General features: G+C 41.8%; 1 long non-coding RNA gene across 1 annotated transcript; it reads right to left on the bottom strand.

Annotated features, from left to right (window-relative positions):
• Positions 1–9,246: 9,246 nt before the first annotated feature.
• LOC114678353 (uncharacterized) lies at positions 9,247–22,611 on the bottom strand. Its single transcript, XR_003729713.2, has 2 exons — positions 22,553–22,611; positions 9,247–9,828 (listed from the first exon to the last, which is right to left on the bottom strand). It is a non-coding gene; the product is annotated as an uncharacterized LOC114678353 (long non-coding RNA).
• Between the last annotated feature and the right edge of the window lie 131 nt (positions 22,612–22,742).

The following is a 22,742-nucleotide window of genomic DNA, read 5'->3' as shown; positions in this document are numbered from 1 at the left end:
AGATCAGAGCAGCAATCAATGAATTTGAAATGAAGAAAACACACACAAAAATAAATGAAACAAAAAGTTGATTTTTTGAAAAGATAAACAAAGTTGACAAACTTTTAGCCAGACTAATGAAGAAAAAAGAAAAAGAGAAACCCTAAATAAATAAAATCAGGGATGACAAAGGAGATATTACAACTGCTATCACAGAAATTCAAAGAATAATTAGGGACTACCCTGAGCAAGTGTATACCAATAAATTGGAAAATCTAGAAGGAGAAATTCCTAGACATATACAACCTACCAAGATTGAACCATGAAGGAATCCAAAACCTGAATAGACCAATAACAAGTAATGAGATTAAAGCCATAATAAAAAGTCTCCTTGTAAAGAAAAGCCCAGGACCCAGGTTTCAATATAAAAATCATAAAAGGAGACAAAGAAGATCATTATATAATGCTAAAGGGATTACTTCAGTAAGAGGATGTAACAATTGTAAATTTATATGCACCTAACACTGGCACACCCAGACATATAAAGCAAATACTATCAAAGCTAAAGAGAAAGACAGACCCCAGTGCAATAATAGCTGGAGACTTCAATATCCCACTGTCAGCACTGGACAAATCTTCCAGACAGAAAATCAACAAAGAAATATTGAACTTAATCTGCACTATAAACCAAATGAGCCCAATATATATTTACAGAACATTTCATCCAATGGCTGCAGAATATACATTCTTCTGCTTAGCATGTGGATCATTTACAAGGATAAGCCATATATTAGACTACGAAACAGTCTTTAAAAATTCAAAAAAATAGAAATTATATTAAGTATTTTCTCTAACCACGGTGTAATAAAACTAGGAATCAATCACAAGAGGAATTTTAGAAACTATACGAATACTTGGAAATTAAAGAATATGTTCCTGAACGATCAGTGGGTCAATGAAGAAACTAAGGAAAAAAATTTAAAAAGTTATTAGAACAAATGAAATAACAAATTAGCCAAGCGTGGTGGTGCATGACTGTAGTCCCAGCTACTCAGGAGGTTGAGATTGGAGGATCACTTGAGCCCAAGAGGTCGAGACTGCAGTGAGCTGTGATCATCCCATTGAACTCCTGCCTGGGCAATAAAGCAAGATCCTGTCTCAAATATATATATACACATTCTTCTACTAAGTTTGAGACAGGATCAAACTTAGTAGAAGAAAAGTAATAGTAAAGACCAGAGCAGCAATCAATGAATTTGAAATGAAACAACAACACAAAAAAATCAATGAAACAAAAAGTTGGTTTTTTGAAAAGATAAACAAAATTGACAAACCTTTAGCCAGACTAATGAAGAAAATAAAAAGAGAAGACCCAGATAAATAAAATCAGGGATGAAAAGGGAGACATTACAACTGTTCTTTTGATGTGGCATATTTTGATATTACTGTATCAAATATCTTGACAGTATCAAAATACACCAAAACTTATGAGATATGGCAAAAACATTGCTAAGAGGAAAGTTTACAGCTATAAGTGCTTACATCAAAAAAGTAGAAAAACTTCAAATAAATAACCTTTAAGAGTTATTAGTTATAAAAGCAAGAGTAAACCAAAACCAAAATCAGTAGAAGAAAATAAATAATAAAGACTAGGTCAGAAATAAATAAAATTGAAATGAAGAAAACAAAAGAAAAGATCAATGAAAAAAAGTTGAGTTTTTTTCAAAAGATAAAATTGCAAATCTTTAGCTACACTAAGAAGAGAGAAAAACCATATGAATAAAATCAGAGATGAAAGGGCTGGGAGCTGTGGCTCACGCCTGTAATCGCAGCACTTTGGGAGGCCGAGGCGGGCGGATCACGAGGTCAGGAGATCGAGACCATCCTGGCTAACAAGGTGAAACCCCGTCTCTACTACAAATACAAAAAATTGGCCGGACACGGTGGCAGGCGCCTGTAGTCCCAGCTACTCGGGAGGCTGAGGCAGGAGAATGGCGTGAACCCGGGAGGTGGAGCTTGCAGTGAGCGAAGATTGCACCACTGCACTCCAGCCTGGGTGACAGAGCAAGGCTCCATCTCAAAAAAAAAAAAAAAAAAAAAAAAATCAGTGATGAAAAAGAGGACATTACAACCGACACCACAGAAATTCAAAGGATCATTGGAGGCTGCTATGAGTAACTATATGCCAATAAATTGGAAAACCCAAAAGAAATGGATAAATTCCTAGTCAGATACAACCTACTAAGATTGAACCATGAAGACATCCAAAACCCAAAGTCACAAATAAGAAGTAATAAGATCTAACTTGTAATGAAAAGCCCTACAGCAAAGAAAAGCCCAGGACCAGATGGCTTCACTGTTGCATTTTACCAAATGTTTAAAAAAAAAAATACCTAATCCTACTCAAACTATTCTAAAAAATAGAGGAGGAAGGAATACTTCCAAACTTATTCTACAAGGTTGGTATTACCCTGATACCAAAACCAGACAAAAACATATCAAGAAAAGAAAACAACAGGTTAATATCTCTGATGAATGTAGGTGCAAAAATTCTCAACAAAATACCGTTACAGCAAACCAAATTCAACAACACATTAAAAAGGTCATTCATCAAGACCAAGTGGGATTTATCCCACGGATCCAAGAATGGTTCAACATATGCTACTCAATCAATGTGATACATCATATCTAGAGAATGAAGGAAAATGCGTGGTGTGGTGGCTCATGTCTATAATCCAAGCACACACTTGGGGAGGCTGAGGCAGAAGGATCTCTTTGAGTTTGAGACCAGCCTTGGAAATATAGGGAGACCTTGTCTCTACAAAAAATTAATAAATTAGCCAAGTGTGGTGGCACATGCCAGTAGTCTCAGCTACTCAGGAGACTAAGGTGGGAGGATTGCTTGAGCCCAGGAGGCAGAAATTGCTATGAGCCAAGACTGCACCACTGCACTTAGGCCTGGGCAACAGAGTGAGACCCTGTCCCCAAAACAGCAACAACAATAACAACAATGAGAATGAAGGACAAAAATGATATGATCATTTCAATTGATATTGAAAAAGAATTTGGTAAAGTTCAGCATCTCTTCATGATAAAAAAAAAACATCAAAAAACTGGGTATAGAAGGAACATACCACAACACAATAAAAGCCGTATAGGACAGACTCATGGCTAGCATCATACTGAATGGAGAAAAATACTGAAAGCCTTCCCTATAAAATCTGGAATATGACAAGGATGCCCACTTTCACCGCTGTCATTCAACATAGTACTGGAAGTTCTAGCTAGAGCAATTAGACCAGACAAAGAAATGAAGGAGATCCAAATGGGAAAGGAAGAAGTCAAATTATCCTTGTTTGCAGATCATAGTATCTTATATTAGAAAAACCTAAAGACTCCACCAAAAAACTGTTAGAATTGATTAGTAAATTCAGTAAAGTTGCAGGATACAAAACCAACATACAAAAATCAGCAGCATTTCTATACATAAACAGTGAACAACCACAATCAATTTTAGAACATTTTCATCACTCCCCTCAAATCCAGTATCCATGAATATTTACTCCCTATTTCTGCCCAAACTCCCACACTCTTCAGCCTAGACAACCATGAATCTACCTCCTGTGTCTACAGATTTTCCTATTCTGAGCATTTCATACAAATGGAAGCACACAATATGTGGTCTTTTGAAACTGGTTTCTTTTACTTAGCATAATGTTTCAAGGTTCTTCCATGTCATAGCATGCATCAGTACCTTATTCTTTTCTTTTCTTTTTTTTTTTTTTTTGAGATGGGGGTCTCACTCTGTCACTCAGGCTGGAGTGCAATATTGCAATCTTGGCTCACTGCAACCTCTACCTCCTGGGTTCAAGCCATTCTCCTACCTCAGCCTCCCAAGTAGGTATGTGCCACCACGCCCAACTAATTTTTTTATTTTTAGTAGAGACAGGGTTTCACCATGTTGGTCAGGCTGGTCTCGAACTCCTGACCTCAAGTGATCTGCCCGCCTCAGCCTCCCAAAGTGCTGAGATTACAGACGTGAGCCACCACACCCGGCCTTTTTTTCCTTTTTATTGTTGAATAATGTTCCATCCTATGACTGTATCACATTTTCTTTATCTGTTCATTGGTTGACAAACATTTGGGTTGTTTGCACTTTTTGGCTATTATGGATAATCTACTATGTACATTCATGTCCAGTTGTTGCTTGGTATCTGTGGGGAACTGGTTCTAAGACCACCATGGATACTAAAAGCCAAGGATACTCAAGTCCCTTAGTATTTGCATATAAACTACACACATCCTTTGGTCTACTGTAAATCATCTGTAGATTACGTATAATACCTCATACAATGTAAATGCTATGTAAATAGTTGTATATTGTATTTTTAATTTTTTATTACTGTTTACTGCATCATTTTTAATGCCCCATCAGCTTTCAGGATATTATTTTTTATCTTTTTCCCCTAAATATTTTTGATCCATGGTTGAAGGCAAGGATGTGGACTTCATGGATGTAGAGGGCCAAGTGTACATGGTTTTACAGAGATGTATATTTATTTTAATTTCTCTTGGTTATATACCTAGGAACAGGTGGGTCAAATAATAACTGTATGTTTAATGTTTTGTATATTGCCAAACTGTTTTCCACAGTGTTTACCATTTTGTATTCTCATCAGCAATATATGAGAATTTCTCCACATCCTTGCCTACACTCATGTGAAGAGGAAAAACAGTTTTTTCTCTCTACTCACACACTCAACACAGAACACTTCTGTGACCGGATATGTAAAGGTATTTCCTGACACACCAACTTCTCTAGTGAACACCACTGGGTGTCCCACAAGATTGCCCCCAACTTCCAACACCAATCCAAGTAGGTTGTCACCTGCACTTCTGACTAATGGGCTATAAAATCCCCTGACGCCTTTTCCAGCGTTTGGTGGGTAGAGCTGAAAGTTTCAACCCTCTAATCACTTAGTCTTTCTGGCGACCAGTCCCATCCTGAGGCTATCTCGGAGCCCCGACCCAGATAGAAAATGCCAAAGGTTTTAGGTCCTCTGTGACAGGAACTGGGGACAAAGACCAAAAGTATTTCATATTATACTACAATTTGTTAATGTCCATTTTTAAAAATTACAGCCATCCTTTTAGGTGTGAAGTGGTATCTCGTAATTTTTATTTGCATTTCCCTAATGACTAATGATGTTGCATCTTTTTGTTACGTTATTGGCAATTCGTATATCTTCTTTAGAAAACTATTCAGATTCTTCCCCATTAAAAAATTTTTTTTGGCTGGGTGCAGTGGTTCGCGCCTGTAATCCCAGCACTTAGGGAGGCTGAGGCAGGTGGATCACGAGGTTAGGAGATTGAGACCATCCTGGCTAACACGGTGAAACCCCGTCTCCACTAAAAATACAAAAAAGTTAGCTGGGCGTGGTGACCGGTGCCTGTAGTCCCAGCTACTCAGGAGGCTGAGGCAGGAGAATGGCATGAACCTGGGAGGCGGAGCTTACAGTGAGCCGAGATAGCGCCACTGCACTCCAGCCTGGGTGACAGAGCGAGGCTCCGTCTCAAAAAAAAAATTTTTTTTTTTAGAAACATGGTCTCACTGTCACCCAGCCTGGAGTGCAATGGCGTTATCACAGCTCACTGCAGCCTCAACCTACCAGGCTCAAGCAATCCTCCCACTTCAGCCTTCCATGTAGCTACGACCACAGGCATGCGCCACTACCCCTGGCTATTTTTTGTTTTTTTCTGGTAGTGATTGGGGTGGGGGGATACGGAGTCTCACTGTGTTGCCCAGGCTGGTCTTGAACTCCTGGGCTCAAGTGATCCTGATGCCTCGGCCTCCCTAAAGTGTTGGGATTACAGGTGTGAGCCACAGAGTCCAGCCACTAGCACACCCATTTTTTCATTGAGCTATTGGTCTTTTCATTACTGAGTTGCAAAAGTTCTTTATGTGTTCTGAATACAAGCCCCTTATCAGATATATGATTTACAAATATTTTCTTGGGCTAATTGCCTCTTAGCTTCAATGTCAAAAACAGAACAGTATGTGAAGGCCAAAACAACATCATCTTAGATGGGAGGTCAAAGTAACTCCATCTTGGAGGGTAATCTGCCATGTTGACTTCAGATTAACCTCAGTTCTGGGAACGCCTCTGAGATGCCCAGTTCATCTACTGTCCCTTATGGGAGAGCAAATACTTACCATCAATCTTGCCCTCAGGGAAAATTCCTACCCATTCTCTCTGAAGCCAACTTGCCCCTCACCTCTGGTATATAAACCCTGGGCCTAGGAGGTAATAGTGTGGGGATCTGCCATCTTTTTTCACTGCCTCTGGTGACATAGACATGGCTTCTGTTCATAAGTCTCTATTAAATGTTTCCTTCTGAGAAATTGGATTTGCCAGCCTCTTTCTTTGACTTCTCAGCTTCCTCCGACTTTGTGGTAGGTTTGGATAGACTGCCCACCTCAGAAAAACCTGCCACCACTACTTACAGGATACTCCTGGGTAGATGTAGATTGGATTGACAAAGAGTGGAAAAAATTTCAAAAGCAGATTCTAGATTGGTTATCAATTCAGTTCAACTAATTTCCCACACTAATGAACACTGCCTATGTACAAGCTATTTTAAGCCCATAGAGAAGTTGCAAGAAGGTTGCAATCACAACATAAAGGAGTAAAGTGGAGACTGCTAACATTGCAAAATACTGTAAGTAGAAATTGTTTTAAAATGTCAGTATCTCCAAGGCCTAGCAAATGTTCTGCACATCTAGTCCACAAACATTTGCTCAATATAACTAAGCTGAGATAAGAAATAACTATATGTGCCAGGCTTGTTGGCTCATGCCTGTAATCCTAGCACTTTGGGAGGCTGAGGCGGGCGGATCTCCAGAGGTCAGGAGTTCAAGACCAGCATGACCAACGTGGTGAAACTCCATCTCTACTAAAAATGCAAAATTAGCTGGGCGTGGTGGCGTATGCCTGTAACCCCAGCTCCTCGGAAGGCTGAGGCAGGAAAATTGCTTGGAACCAGGAGGTGGAGGTTGCAGTGAGCCAAGATCGTGCCATTGCACTCCAGCCTAGACAACAAGAGTGAGACTCAATCTCAAAAAACAAACAAACAAACAAAAACTACATGGCAGAAAATTGAAAGTAACACAGAAATATAGACATCTGCTAGTATTGCAGCTCTCTAAATCAGCCCTTGAATTGGAATAGGGGCAGAAGATGAGAATAGTGGGGGCAAATGACAAAGAAAGAAAGAGACATGAAAGGACGGACTTTAAGAACATATCAAGGAGACCTCTGGTAAGATGAAGAAAACCTGGTGGGCAAAGTCAGGCTGACATGTGCTTCCAGGGATTAAGAATTTTTAAAGGCCAGGTGCCATAGCTCACACTTGTAACCCCAGCAATTTGGGAGGCCCAGGCAGGCGGACTGCTTGAGCCTAGGAGACCAGCCTGGGCAACATGGAGAACCACATCTCCATAAAATATGAAATTTTGCCAGGCATGGTAGTGCACACCAGTGGTCCCAGATACTTGGGAAGCTGAGGTGGAAGGATCATTTGACCTTGGGAGGTTGAGGCTGCAGTGAGCCGAGATCACACCACTGCACTCCAGCCAGAGTGAGACCCTGTCTCAAAAAAATTGTATATTTTAAAAAACACTCACATAGAGAAAATCAGGTGAGCTCTTTTTGGACTGACAATTAAGGCATCAGTGGATCCAAGGTTTCTTATCAGCCCCACTGTTCTCTGCCACACATTGTTTAATGTAGACAACAGAAAACATTGAAGGATATAAAAGGCCTAATTTTTCCCTAAGTAGCTAAAGAGGAAAGCAACAGAAACTATGCCATGAAGTGAGAACAGAAGTGGTGAGATTAATTTTAAATTCTATTTTCTTTTCTGCTTTCATGACTCAGCTAGGCCCACAAATGACCCTTGGAATTTTCTGATAGTGGCCAACTTTGCATGGTGTTTGCTGGATATAATTTCCCACTAGACAGTCCTCAATGCAGAAGAGGACTCAAGGAAACCGAAGATTCTTCATTCATTCATTCACTCACTCACTAATTTATCTAACTAATATATATTGAGTACTTGGGCTCTGCTCTAGGTGCTATGGATGCAATAATTTAAAAAATGAAGATTCACCCCTCCCACCAGTCTGAGGAAAGGCAGACATAAATAAATTAAAAAATGAGTAAATATCTGAGGTGCTATGTGCTCTGAAGATGGGGATTGGCAAGGGAATAGATGGTAAGGGGAGCTGTTTTAGGCAATGATCAGGGAAGTTCCCTCTAATACAATTATCAGTGACCAGAGATCTGAGTGAAGCAAGAGAATGGTCCCTGTAACTCTCTCTCTCTTTTTTTTTTTTTTTTTTTGAGATGGAGTCTTGCTCTGTTTCCAGGCTGGAGTGCAGTGGCACAACCTCAGCTCACTACAACCTCTGACTCCCTGGTTCAAGCGATTCTCCTGCCTCAGCCTCCCAAGTAGCTGGGATTACAGGCACGCACCACCACACCCAGCTAATTTTTGTATTTTTAGTAGAGACGGGGGTTTCATCATGTTGGCCAGGCAGGTCTTGAACCCCTGACTTCGTGATATGCCTGCCTCGGCCTCCCAAAGTGCTAGAATTACAGGCGTGAGCCACTGAGCCTAGCCTGTAGCTGTCTCTTATAGAGGTCAAGGGACCCAGAGCAGAACCACCCTGGGGAGAGTAGAAGACAAAGTCAGAAAACAGACCAGGAATAAATATACAACATCGTTTACATTAGTGCAGGATGTTTCCTGTTTATATCCTTGGCCGAGTGTGGTGGCTCATGCCAGGATCGCTTAAGCCCAGGAGTTCAATACCAGCCTGGGCAAGATGGCAAGACCTCATTTCTACAAGAAATAAAAACCAACAAAAAAAAACCAGTTTATCCTTTTAGGAAAGGGGATGCAAAGATGTGTAGTAGCTACCATCTGGCCTAGCAATTCCACTTGTAGATAAATATCCAAAATCATGAAATCGTGTGTCCACACCAACACCTATATAAGAATGTTTATAGCAGCATTATTCATAATAGCTAAGAAGTGGAAACAACCCAAATGTCCATCATTTGATGAACAGATACACAAAGTATAATATCTACCATTTAAAAAAATGAAAACACAGAACAGAACTTCACTAAACATAATGTCGTGGGTGAGCAACGACTATCTGGACCAGTGGCGTGCGGATAAAATAATTTACCAAGGCAGTTGTAGATAAAGAAAGGCAGATTTATTAGAGAAAGTATAAAAATATGTTGCCAGGGAGCAACTGGTAGAATCAGCAGAAGAATTGCTGACTGTCAGGAAATAAAGGCTTGCTGGAGAGTTTATAGACGAGTGTTTATGCTGTATGCTGAAGAGGGCTTTGCGCAGACAATGCCAGGGTTGCAGTGAGCTAACTTGCAGGTATCTTCTGATAGCTGGGTGCAGGAAGATTGTGAGCTATTTGTGCAGAAGGGCTAGGTGTCCCGGACCATGAAGAAAGGCAGGCTTATAGCTTATCTGCTTTCTCTTTTTGCTTTCCCTCAGTCCCACCAACCTAACTCCTTTTCTCTAATGAGGACTCCACACATATGGGTAAGCAATCATTTGTCTTTAATAAGGTTGCCAAAAACTTGCTTTCTCATAGCAGAGTAGTCAGGATGGTTGTTCTTCTTACATGGTGCCAGACTTCCAAGAGGCAGGGAGTGGAAGTTGCCAGTCCTCTGAAAGGTTAGGGATGACTTCACTGTATTTTATTTGTCAGAGCAGTCACAGTCGGCCCGGATTCAAGAGTGCAGAAATAGAATTCACCTTTTCGTGGAGAAATAGCATGTGAGTAAAGGAAGAAAAGAACTGAAGATAAGCTATCACAAAGATAGAATGGGTTGCGGAGCTAGAAAACAGATTTAATATGCCAGGAGCCACTAACAACTGAAGATCAATCTAGAATTAAAGTAACTAAAATTCAGATATTATACCTGATAGTGGATAGAATTGTTGGTCTCAAACCTTCACCCTCCATGCAGCCACACACTTGTCGTATGGAGAGTATACTTACCTGGCTCTTGATTTCGGGCTTAGCCATATTGTATTCTTTATCTACTGCTGCATCCCAAACCATCCCCAAACTTAGTGGCTTAAAACAACTATGCAACAATTCTGCAGGTTGGATACGGGTTCTTTTGCTGCTCTTACCTGGGCAAACTCATGAAGTTACATCTAGCTGTTGGATCAACCGAGAGCTGAGCTAGGAAATTGGGATGCTTGGGCCTCTCTCCATGTGGGCTTTCATCCACAAAGAGGTTAACCTGAGCAGGACTTCCTCATCCTTCTGTCTTGGCTGTAGCATTCCAAGAGGGTGTGAACCGGACTGCAAAGGCCTTTTTAGACTATGGTTTACAAGCCATAAATTTCACTTGTACTTCATTCTATTGGTCAAAGCAAGTCACAAGCTCATATTCAAGGGGCAAGGAATACGTGCAGGGGGAGAAAACTCTACCTCTTGATGGAGGGAACTGAAATTGATTTATGGTCATGTTGAATCTACTACATATTGATGGCAGCAGTAGGCCATCTGGAGCAGCTGCTGCCATCACACCAGCTGCAGCAAGGAGGCACAGCTGGGGCTGCATGCTCCATAAAGCTGGTGAGAGCTGAGGACAAATGGGAGACCCAACTCTTCCAAGCTGGGGCAGAAGCTTCCTGGGTGCGACTGTCACCACCCAAGCCACAGCTATGGACCTGGGCTTCCCTGTGCTCTTGGGGCTTGGGGACTAGGCAGGAGCCCCACCCTCCTGGGCACAGCTGCATCTGTCCAAACCGTGGCTGCAGACCCAGGCCTCCTGTTCCACGGAGCAGGAAGGAGCCCCACTCTCCCTGGTGCAGCTGCAACCACCCAAGCGGTCTGTGGACCCAGGCATCCCTGCACTCTTGGGGGCCCTGGAAGGCCACCCTTGCCCTCACAGGCTCAGAAATGCCTGCTCCCACTGCCTGGCTTCTCCCTGCTGTCAGTGCCTGCTCTGATCTCTGAACAAAGTCAGGGCCAAACCCAGGTGCTGACACAGTCAGGCTGGGTGTCCACACTCTCAGGGCAATGTTGGCACACCAGCCCCCTGCTGCCTTAGCCCCCTTCAGATTTTGGGTGCTGACAAGCATAGGAGGGAAGCTGAAGTGGGGAGAAGCTGAAAGCAGCTTGGCACTGGCCTGAATGCACCCTTTGGCTCCTACAGCCTGGGTGCCATGAACAGCAGCAGGAGGCAGACATCAGGACAGCCAGCTGCAGAGAGGAGCTACCCACTCCAGGGCTTCCTCTCTGCTGAGAGCAGCAGACATTAGGATGACTAGCTGCAGACAGGAGCTACCCACTCCAGGGTCTCCTCTGAGCTATTGTCACTCAATAGAGCTCCTCTTCGTCTTATTTACCCTCCACTTGTCTGCATACCTCATTCTTCCTGGGTGCAGGACAAGAACTTGGGACCTGCCAAATGAGGCTAAGAGTTGTAACACAAACAGGACGGAGACATGCTCCTTGTTCAAAATGTTGTGGGCAAAGAGAAGGAAAGATAAGCTGTAGCCCTTTGGGGAGCCCAGACTTGGGAGCCCCCCGATCCAGGACAGTGATTCTGTCTTTGGGGCCCTGAAGTTTCTGGCATCTTCAAGCTTCTGAGTGCCACCATGTTACCCAGTGCCAGCTGTGGAAGCTGCTTGTGGTGCACCTGGTCCAGCCACAGCCTTGCAGGGTGCCAGCACCTGTGCTGCCCCTGCCCACTGCAGCAGGGGCATGTCTGACTATGCAGTGATCAGACACCATACTTGCCCACACACCCTTCACCGCTCCATGCAGTCTCCCTTGGCAGGCATGGGATTCAGGCCAGTAGCATGAGCCAAGAGCAGCCTACCTAGGCCAAGTGAGTGGAATGAGCCCAGCCGGCCTGAGCAAACTGAGGCAAAGGCATCACTGGCCAGAGAGGTTTCTGCTGAGAAAAGTGACACCCCAAAGATTCCATAACGATATGTGACTCATTTTGGCCAATGGCATGCAGACATCATGACAATGTGCCCAGTTCCAGGTCTAGGTGTTAAAAACCCTTGAGTGCTTCCTCTCAATCTCTTGTGCTTCTGCTATTGTCACAAGAAGAATAGGCCTCGGTATCGTACTTGTTCAAGAAGAATGAGACATGGAGGGCAAAGCTGATTCAGCCAACCTGCAGCCCTGCAGTGAGATGCAGAGCTGCCCAGCTAAGTCAAACCCAGATCAGCTAAACCCCAGCTCAGCTGTAGAAGAACATAATAAATTGGTGTTGTTTTAAGCTAATGGGAAGAAAAAAAATCCTGTTTTTTTTTTTTTTTTCTTTTCTTCTAAGACAAGGCCTTGCTCTATCACCCAGGCTAGAGTACAGTGTCGTGATTATTGCTGGCTTACTGTAGCCTTGAACTCCTGGCTCAAACAACATCCCCTCCTTACCCCTGACCATATATATATATATAATATATATATACACACACACACACACACACACACACGTATACATACAGGTGACACCTGTAGTGGCCACCTCGATTTTTTTTGTAAACACAGGGTCTTACTATGTTGCCCAGGTTGGTCTAAAACTCCTGACCTCAAGTGATTCTCCCACCTTGGCCTCATCAAGTGCTAGGATTATCAGCATGAGCCACAACACCCGGCCCACAACTGGACAAATTATAATGCTAACCCTCAAATGGCTCAAAGATTGGGCATAAAACCCAAATCAGGCCCATCAGAATTTTTTTCCTAAGAATCCCTCTCCTCCAAAGTCAGCCATAAAATGTAGAAGCGCTATTCTAACTTTCCCTTGCCTTTCTGTGTAGAAGCTGGCCATAAAAATATTCTCTGACCTACACTGTCTGATAGTAGGTCATACGACCCTCATTCCAGAGGGGTGCTGTCCTATACTCAAGACAAAGGCATGCCACGCAGAGAGCCATGCAGAAACCCAGGAGAATCTGAACACATAGGCCTTGCTGGGTTTCCCTGCTCAATCTATCACCACTAGATCATTCCCTTTTTGTCCAATCACATTTCTACATGGCAGTCCATTTATCATTGAACCTACACGTAAAAATAGACAGTTTTCTCTGGATCTTTGGTTTTCATTTCTGAAGCCTTCCATGTCACAGAAAAACTTTGATTAAATAAATTTTTTGCGCCTTTCTCTTGTTTGTCTTTTGTTATAGGAGTGTCAGCCACAAACCTTATGATGAATGAGAAAAGGTATCACATATTTTCACCTCTGTGCAGGGCTATTATAGTTCTCCATGTCCACCAGAGACTCAGCTTCCTCCCTGGAAGGACGATGGCACTGCTCTGCCAACTGGACCATGTCACTTCACAATCCAAGATGATTCTCAAGTTCCAGGACAGCAGTGACAGAAAGGTATGCCTGCGTCCTTGTGTTGTGGCTTTCTGGAAGTTCACATACATCTACTTACATCTTATCAGCATTGAAGTTAGCAGTACGGCCACACTAATTATAGGAAAGGTTATAAAACAATCTTATATTTTGGTCAGCAATGTGCCCACGTAAGAATCAGGGTTCTGTTAGTAAGGAGGAAGTGTAGAATGGAAATCAGATTAGGCATTTAGCTGTCTGTGCCACAATATGTAATGGATCTCACCTCCTGGGAGCAACTATGTTAGTTTCTCAATAATGACTACACCAGTATGTCTGTTAATCTCTTTCAGCTCTGATCTATCCACTCTTATTTTCAGCAGCTTTGTTATGTTTTCAAATTTCCTCATATAAATCTCATAATTTTTCATGTTCAGTACCTGTAGAACTAAGATTTGTGAATTCCTTTAAGATCGCAAATATGTACTCTCTCTCTCTATACATATATGTCTCTCTCTCTATATATATGTCTCTACATATATATATATATATATGTATATATGTAATCACAAAGGACCCACTGTGGCTGCTAAATGATGACTGAAGTCAATTATTAAGACAGTTCACCTTTCTTCATTCTCTTTCTTCTAGAAAATAGGCCAGGCGCGGTGGCTCGTACCTGTAATCCCAGGACTTTGCGAAGCTGAGGCAGGCGAATCACTTGAGGTCAGGAGTTTGAGACCAGCCTGTCCAAAATGGTAAAACCCCGTCTCTACTGAAAATACAAAAATTAGTCAGGCATGGTGGCACATGCCTGTAATCCCAGCTACTCGGGAGGCTGAGGCATGAGAATCGTTTGAACTCGGGAGGCAGAGGTTGCAGTGAGCAAAGATCATGCCACTGCACTCCAGCCTGGGGAATAGAGTGAGACTCAGTCTCCAAAAAGAAAAAAGAAAATACATTAATAAAGAAAATCTTAATATAAGTTCTAGTCTTATTGAATAACATGTCATTACTTGATTCTTTCCTGGTACATGAAATGGTCAGAAACTTATCTTTTATGTACCGTGTATTTCACTTGTGGAATGTATCAGAACAGAAATCTGACTTTTGTTAAAGTAATTTAAGTTCTTTTAAACAGAGATTATTCAGAATATCTTTTTTTGTCTTTTTTTTAAGAGATAGGGGTCTCACTCTGCCACTCAGGTTGGAGTGCAGTGGTGCGACCATAGCTCCCTACACTCTGAGTCCTGGGCTCAAGTGATCCTCCTGCCTCGGCAGCCTCCCAAAGCACTTGGATTGCAGACGTGAGCCACCACACCTGGCCCAGAACATTCTTAAAATGTTTAACCTTGATGAACTGTGTACAGAGAGGCAATGCAGTAAGACGATATACCTTGGAGACTAAGAGGCCAGGGTTAAAATCCCTGCTGTTCCACTGTATGGCCTGAGGCGAGTCATTAACTTTGTGCCTCAAAATTTCCTCATCTGTAACATTGGGATAGTACTATGTACATCAAAGGACTATTGTGTGGATATATGTAAGGTTTCTATAAAAATTGACATTGAATAGATGTTAATTGTGGGCACACAAAGACATTTACAGGAAGAACATATAAACTATCAATCAGCTCAGCTTTCATTTTCTGTTTTTGAGGTAAATAGCACAGTAGTTAGGAATCTAAACTGTGGAGCCAGACTGCAAGGATTCATATCCCAGCTCCATCATTTGCAAGCTGTGTGACCTCAGGCAAGTTACTCAACCTCTCTCTCTGTGCCTCATTTGTAAAATGGGGATGACAATCATAACACTGCCCCTGCCTTAGGGCTGCTGTAAGGATTAAGTGAGTTGATAACATGTAGAACATTTAGAACAGTGCCTGGAGAGAGGAAGCATTTGTAAGGGTTAGCGTCATGGTTAATTTTATTTGCCAATCTGGCCAGGCCGAGGTTCTCTGACATTTTGTCCAACGCCAGTCTAGTTGTGAAGGTATTTTTAGATGGGACTAATATTTAAATCAGTAAACCTTATCTGGAAGATTATCCTCCATATAGGGGTAGCCCTCAACCAATCAGTTGAAGTCCTTAAGAGAAAAAGACTTAAGTCACCCAAAGAAGCAGGAATTCTACCTGCTTCATGGCAGGAGCAGTCCATGGAAGAGTTTGAAACCGGCCTCAGAAGTTTAGGATTTTTTTTCCCCTACTGGAAATGGGAAGCGAGTGAAACTTTGTGCAATAATGTCGTAAGATGAAAAGAGTATCAAAGGGTGTAGGATTTGTTAGAAGGAGGGAGAAACTAGGGAAAGAGAGAACAGGTAGAAAATAGTACAGCCTTGCATTATACAGGTTTGTTTTTGCATTTCCAGTTTGTTACTGGAAGAGCAAGGAGCATCTGTTCCCTTACTGTTTACATTGAAACACATTTCAGGCCATACAGAGGTCCCTCATGTGGGCAGCCTGCTGGCCCTCTCTTGGTCCCCTTCCCTTTTTTCCTTTGCTATAATTCTTCCTCCCAGACTCCAGCTTCCTGTGGCTTTGTATGGTCTATGAGAAGACAGGGTGGGGTAAGGGAACATCATTTTTGCTGTCATTTGTGACCTGGATGAGGTCTTTCCTGGTGTCACTGTGGTAGAATAACTGTGGATTCTTATTTCCTTATATTCTTATTTCCTTATATTAAAGCTTCTTCAAGAAAACAGATCTCTCTTGCACATTTCTCATAGCACAAAATTGGAATTTTTAAACTTTTTCTGGAGTATTTTTGCATATAAAATCTAGATTGCCCAAAGCCACAATAACTTACAAAACTAACCCTGGTTTAAAGTCTATATCTAACACTGCTAGGGAAAGAAACACAGTTGGTTACTTTCCCAGAGTATGTCAATTAGCTGGAAAAATAATACTTTCTTTTCTGCCATTGGAAGAGAAACTGACCAACAGGAAAGCAGTTCAGCACCTACACCCACTCTGTACAAAATAAGAAGGTGTGTTTGTACGTGCATTTGGTTGCTTGACAACCAGTGACAAACAGGCCTTTCATCATCTCTTACAATGTTACCTTGATATTCCAAACTCTAATATAAATGAGACTCAGAAGACAGCAATGAGTTTAGAAAACTGGACATCATTTCCCATAGGATATAAGCATACACACTTTCAGCATTACAGATTTCAAAGACAAAGTCAGTTTCTCTAAATACTGTGTGCATTTTTCTGTTGTTCAGCTCAGATAAAACTAGTTATACATTCACTTCATTCCACTGGCAAGAAAAATATTTATTGAATATTCCTTATAGGGATTACAAGGGAATTTTTGGCCTGTTTCAGCCATATCCTAATAGCCATGCATTAGCAGATATTACTTGGCAATAAACACTGACTTTTAGATTATCCAAGGTATAATTTTCACCATGTTATTCTGCACCATTTCCCACAGCTAGAAGGATACAACATTAATTTAAATGTGTTTGTATGTTGCTTTATAGGGTTTTCAATTTTTTAAACTGCATATTTATAGGCTTCTTCAATGCTCTGTAAAAGCTTCAAAGAATAACAACACTGCTTATTTTTATGGGACACTTATATTCTCTACCTAATTGATTTCTGGCAGTGATTATGTAAGTTAGCCAGGGCAGGTTATATTTAGTGCTATTTTACAGATGATGAAACAGAGGCACAGGAAATTGGGTTTTTGCCTGAGGACCCACATTGGTCAAAAGTGGTGTTAGCCCTGAAGGGCTTCAGATTCAAATATAAGGAATGTTTTCTATGTTTTCAAGATACTTCTTGAATTAGAAACTTGTTCTCTCTTTCTCCATGGTTTCTTGGTAGCTTTATATAATATTCAGCCGCACCGAATAACACTATACTTTGTCACTTGTAGCATTCATCATAGGTAGTTGCCTACCTTAGAATTTTCCTTCCAATTCTCATGAAAGCAGAGACCATGTTTATGTTGTTCATTTATTGCCATGAATCCACAGCCTAACATAGTTCCTGATAGTGTGATCTTCATGAATAATTATAGAATAAATGTATGAAAATTTCCCTTAGGCTAAAATTACCCCAAGAACAATTCAAGTAAACAATTTTAAGTTAATTTTAAGTTAGGGTTGATATTTGTATCAGTTGAGATAGGATAGGTGAAGTTAGGTTAATATCCAGTAACAAACTACATCAAAGGTTTGTTTCTTACTCATGTTCCATGGGTATCATAGGCTGGCAGTGGAATTCTCTTCCTTGGAGTCATTCAGGGAGCAGCCATTCTCTGCAACATTGTTGGTTGCAATGGCAGAGGCAAGTGAACCTTGGAGGGTCTTGCACAGGGACATGAAATGCTCACACTCAAAAATTACCCCATCACCTCCACTCACAATTCATTGACCAGGACAAGTCACAGGTGCGAGCCCTCCCCTGGCACTACTGGCTTGGGTGATGAAAGCAGTAAGTATTTAGCAAACAATGCTAATAATGACTGTCATACTTCGTTTCCTTGATTTTGAGCATTTGCGATTTAAATAAAACACAATTTTGTATAACCTTTCTTACAAAATACATTTACAAAATATGATTGTTCTCACAACAGCTCTGGTGGGAAACATGCAATTAAAGACTTGAATAAGATCAAATAGAATGAATAATAGTCAAATAATAAGAGGTGGAAATGGAAAGACATTTCAAATCTCTGTAGCATTAGTACTGGTCGAAGCTTTTTTTTTGAGACGGAGTCTTGCTCTTTTGCTCAGACTGGAGTGCAGTGGCACGATCTTGGCTTACTGCAACCTCTGCCTCCCAGGTTCAAGTGGTTCTCCTGCCTCATCCTCCAGAGTAGCAGGGATCACAGGTGCGTGCCACCACACCCAGCTAATTTTTGTATTTTCAGTGGAGACGGCATTTCGCCATGTTGGCCAGGCTGGTCTCGAACTCCTGACCTCACATGATCCACCTGCCTTGGCCTCCCAAAGTGCTGGGATTACAGATGTGAGCCACTGCGCCCAGCCTGAAGCTTATTTACTCCAAATCTGTAGAGGTAAATTACACAGGGTGGGGGAAGCAACAATCATATTTTAAAATAAAATCATTGCTGCAAGTTTAATTGCATCCAAGGACGATATTTCAAATTCAGTCTCTCTCTTTTTTTTAAAGAGACAAGGTCTCGCTTTGTTGCCCAGGTTGGAGTGCAGTGGCATGGTCATAGCGCACTGCAACCCCGAACTCCTGGGATCCAGTCATCCTCCCACCTCAGCGTCTCAAGTCGTTGGGACTACAGGCATGCAGCACGATGTCTGGCTAGTCTTTTTTTTTTTTTTTTCTTTTTTTGTAGAACAGGGGTCTCACAGTGTTGCCCAGGCTGGTCTTGAATTCCTAGCCTCAAGCTATCTTCCTGCCTTGGCCTCCGAAAGTGGTGGGATTACAGGGATGAGCCGCTGTGACAGGCCTAAAATTTCTCTAGGTCAGTGTTTTGGCAATTATCCTGGTAACACAGAGAAGGGACATCTGGGCTAGCAATTCAGGACAGAGCAACCTGAACTATGGAAAAAATACATCCTAGTATCCCAGGTCCATGTTTTAGGCATGAGGCCAAAAGTAGCATACAGATACTTTTCTAGAAAATTGCTGATTCTGAGTATACAAAAATGTCCATATCTAATTTTAACAACAAATGATTCATTAATGAGTATTAATAATTCTGCAGTTATACATACCACCCACCCATTCAAAGCCCTATGAATTGTTTTGGGTATAATTTTCTGATAGCCAGTGGTTTTCAGCAGATGGTTCAATTCTTTAAAACATAAACTGAGCTGGGTACAGTGGTGAATGCCTGTTGTCCTAGCTACTCCAGTGAGGCGGGAGAATCACTTGAGCCCAGGAGTTCAAGGCTATAGTGCACTATTATCACACTTGTGAATAGTCCCTTCACTCCAGCCTGGGAAACATAGGGAGACCCTGGCTCTAGAAAAAAATAAGTAAATAAAATAAAATATAAACTGAATAAAGAAGTAGCTCAACTTACTGAATGTATGGAGTGCTGTATCCCCTTGATTATTTTGTACACTGTGCTGTGATCTGTCATGCCACGTCAACCTCTGTGGTGAATTCTTTTTCATTTTTTTATTTTTTGTCAAACCAAATAATGATTTCCTTTACACATTATTCACATTTTTAAAAGCTTTTATTTTAGGTTCTGGGGTACATGAACAGGTTTCTTATACAGATAAACTGCGTGTTATGAGGGTTTGATGTACAAATAATTGTGGTTTTTTTTTTTTTTTTGAGACGGAGTCTGGCTCTGTTGCCCAGGCTGGAGTAGGGCAATGCGATCTCAGCTCACTGCAAGCTCCGCCTCCCGGGTTCACGCCATTCTCCTGCCTCAGCCTCCTGAGTAGCTGGGACTACAGGTGCCCGCCACCTCGCCCGGCTAATTTTTTGTATTTTTAGTAAGACAGAGTTTCACCGTCTTAGCCTGGATGGTCTCGATTTCCTAACCTTGTGATCCACCGCCTCGGCCTCCCAAAGTGCTGGGATTACAGGCGTGAGTCACTGCGCCCAGCCTTTTTTTTTTTTTTTTTGAGAAAGGGTCTCACTCTGCCACCTAGGCTAGAGTACAGTAGTGAGATCACGGTTCACTGCAGCCTGGACCTCCTGGACTCAGGTGATCCTCCCACCTCACTCTCCCGAGTAGCTGGGATCATAGGTATGCGCCACCGTGCCTGGCTCATTTTTGTATTTTTTTGTAGAGACCAAGGTTTTGACATGTTGCCCAGGCTAGCCTCGAACTCCCAGCTCAAGTGATCGGCAACCTTGGCCTCCCAAAGTGCTGGGATTACAGACATAAGCCACTGTGCTGGCCATGAATTCTTTTTGTAGTGTATTTAACTATGCTTCAGAGATTCAAACCCAGAAGCACATAATTCATAAGAAGTAAACTGCTGGCTTTAATTTTAATGAGCTGTGGTAGAGTGTGAAATGGTGTGATTTTCAAAGGTAATTTCAAGGACTGTTTTAGTATCAAAGATATTCTTCAGAACAGCCTAAGTGGCTTTGCTTATCATGTGACTGTGGATTCCAGTCTGTTATGGTACAAGGATTTTGCAAAGTCATGATGTTCTCAGATGCTGGGCATGCAAGTGGTTATAAAAAAGGTCAAAACTCCAGGACAATTCAAAATATTTTACACTTCCAAGCTTAAAATTTCCCACATCTTTCTTCTTTCTTGTTGCCAAAATTTTTCACATTTGTGGAAAGCAAAGTCCTTCATTATCTGCACCAAATTTTAATCCAAATGATTGAGATACTGCAACACATGATACTACATTATTGATGAATAGATTTTTAAAAACTATTCTAACTCAGCTACCAAAATACTCCATCAAATGAAAAGGCCATCACCAAGAGATGTATACTAGACTGCTCACAGTAGCACTATCTATAATGGCTCTAAATGGCAAACTGCCCTAATGTCCATCAGAAGAATGAATTCATAAATTACAGTATATCCACAGAATGGAAAACAAAATGATCTACAACTGCATACAACAATGTGGAAGAATCTTACAAGTGTAATGTTGAGTCCAAGTAGCCAAAACCAAAAGAACACATACTTTATGTCTTTATATATAACAATATAAAGATAGGCAAAACTACCTATGCTGTTGAAAGCCAGCATGGAAACTCCCTTGGAAGAAGGCAGGTTGGAAGGCAGGTTGACGGGGTTCTCAGGTATTAATAATGTTTTGTTCCTTGATCTGGGTGCTGGATACAAAGGTGTCTGCAGACTGTGAAAATTCATGGAGCTGTCTACACTTAGGATATGTGCACTTTTTAAGACATATATTTCAATAAAATTTTTATATTTTTAAATTCCAGGCCAGGTACAGCGGCTCATGCCTGTAATCCCAGCACTTTGGGAGGCTGACGTGGGCGGACTGCTTGAGTTCAGGAGTTCAAGACCAGCCTGGGCAACATGGGGAAGCCCCGTCTCTACAAAATATATAAACATAGCTGTGTATGGTTGAGCGTGCCTGTAGTCCCAGCTACTTGGGAGGCTGAAGAGGAGGATCACTTGAGCCTGGGAAGCAGAGGTTTCAGTGAGCTAAGACAGTGTCACTTCACTCCAGCCTGGGCAGGAGTAAAACCCTGTCTCAAGAAAAAGAAAAAAAGAAAAAAGAAAGAAGAAAAAAATCCAGGAAGTCTATGAAAAGACGTCAGCTTAACATAATATTACTCAAGGTTATTGCTATAATCTGTGAGCCATCAACGTGAAAGTCACTCTCTAACTGGGTTATTAAATGCACTGGATTCAGAACAGTTGTCCCTGGCCTAGAATAACTAAAATGCCAAATCAAGTTAATTCTTTATCTTTAAAATCTCTAATTTTCTGCTTTTCTCTCCCTTCAGTGACATTGTCATAGTTTAATCCAAGTCATCTTCCACCTTACATTTCATCTGTCATAATCTCCTAATCAGTTTCCCAATAGCTTATTTTAACTGTTCTTTGCACACTAACCAAAGTGATGTAAAGTCTAAACCCAGATTCTTTCAATTATTTTTTTCGAATGCCTCAATAGAAGCCCATTAAATTTAAAATGTAATGCCAACTCCAAGCCCCATTCTGCCTCATCTCCCTCACATCATGCTGCTCTTCCCCTCCCTCCATATGCTGAGGACACTTTGGCTTTCTTTCTGTTCTTCCAAAACGCCGGGCTGTCCCACCTAGAGACCTTTGTCTGTTGTCCCCTCTGCCCAGAACAATTCATCATTTTATTGGTTCCAAGGCTGAATGACTGATTGTTTAAATGCCATCTTATAAGGTTCTCATATAACAACCGTATCTGAAGTCATCCCCCAGTGTCCATACCATGTCTATTTCTTTCCTTGACATGATTAGTTACTATTCAATGAGCTTGTTTACTTGTTGGTTTTCTCCCTCTTCTTTGTTAGACTGAAAATTCTATGAGGGTAGCTATCATGTCTATCTGTGTTAGGGGCGTATCCCCAGTGCCTAGCAAATACCTGGCATACAAGACGTCCTTCAATAAACACAAAAATACTTGTTGAATGAATGAATAGACATTCCCGAAAGATCACAAGATACCTGTTCAGCCACGAAGAACACTGCACTGTGCACTACTTTTCAAAGACGTGACAGTGAAATCAGATACCTTTCAAGCTCTAAGCCCAGGCAGTGTTGGCATTCCGTTCTCGGTTTCCTGGCTGTCACAACCACAGTCCCTTTGCCCGAAGTGAAACCCCCTCGGCGCTCCGCCCGCTGGCGAGGTACCAAGACTCGCGGCTCCACCCACCCACCGCAAAGCGCGCCCCCTCTTTGGCTGGGGAGCCAACCTCGGGAAG

The sequence above is a fragment of the Macaca mulatta genome, chromosome 5 (assembly GCF_049350105.2).
Source record: "Macaca mulatta isolate MMU2019108-1 chromosome 5, T2T-MMU8v2.0, whole genome shotgun sequence".
Lineage (NCBI taxonomy): Eukaryota > Metazoa > Chordata > Mammalia > Primates > Cercopithecidae > Macaca > Macaca mulatta.
The sequence above is the reverse complement of the archived record's forward strand: the minus strand, read 5'-3'. Positions and strand labels throughout refer to the sequence as shown.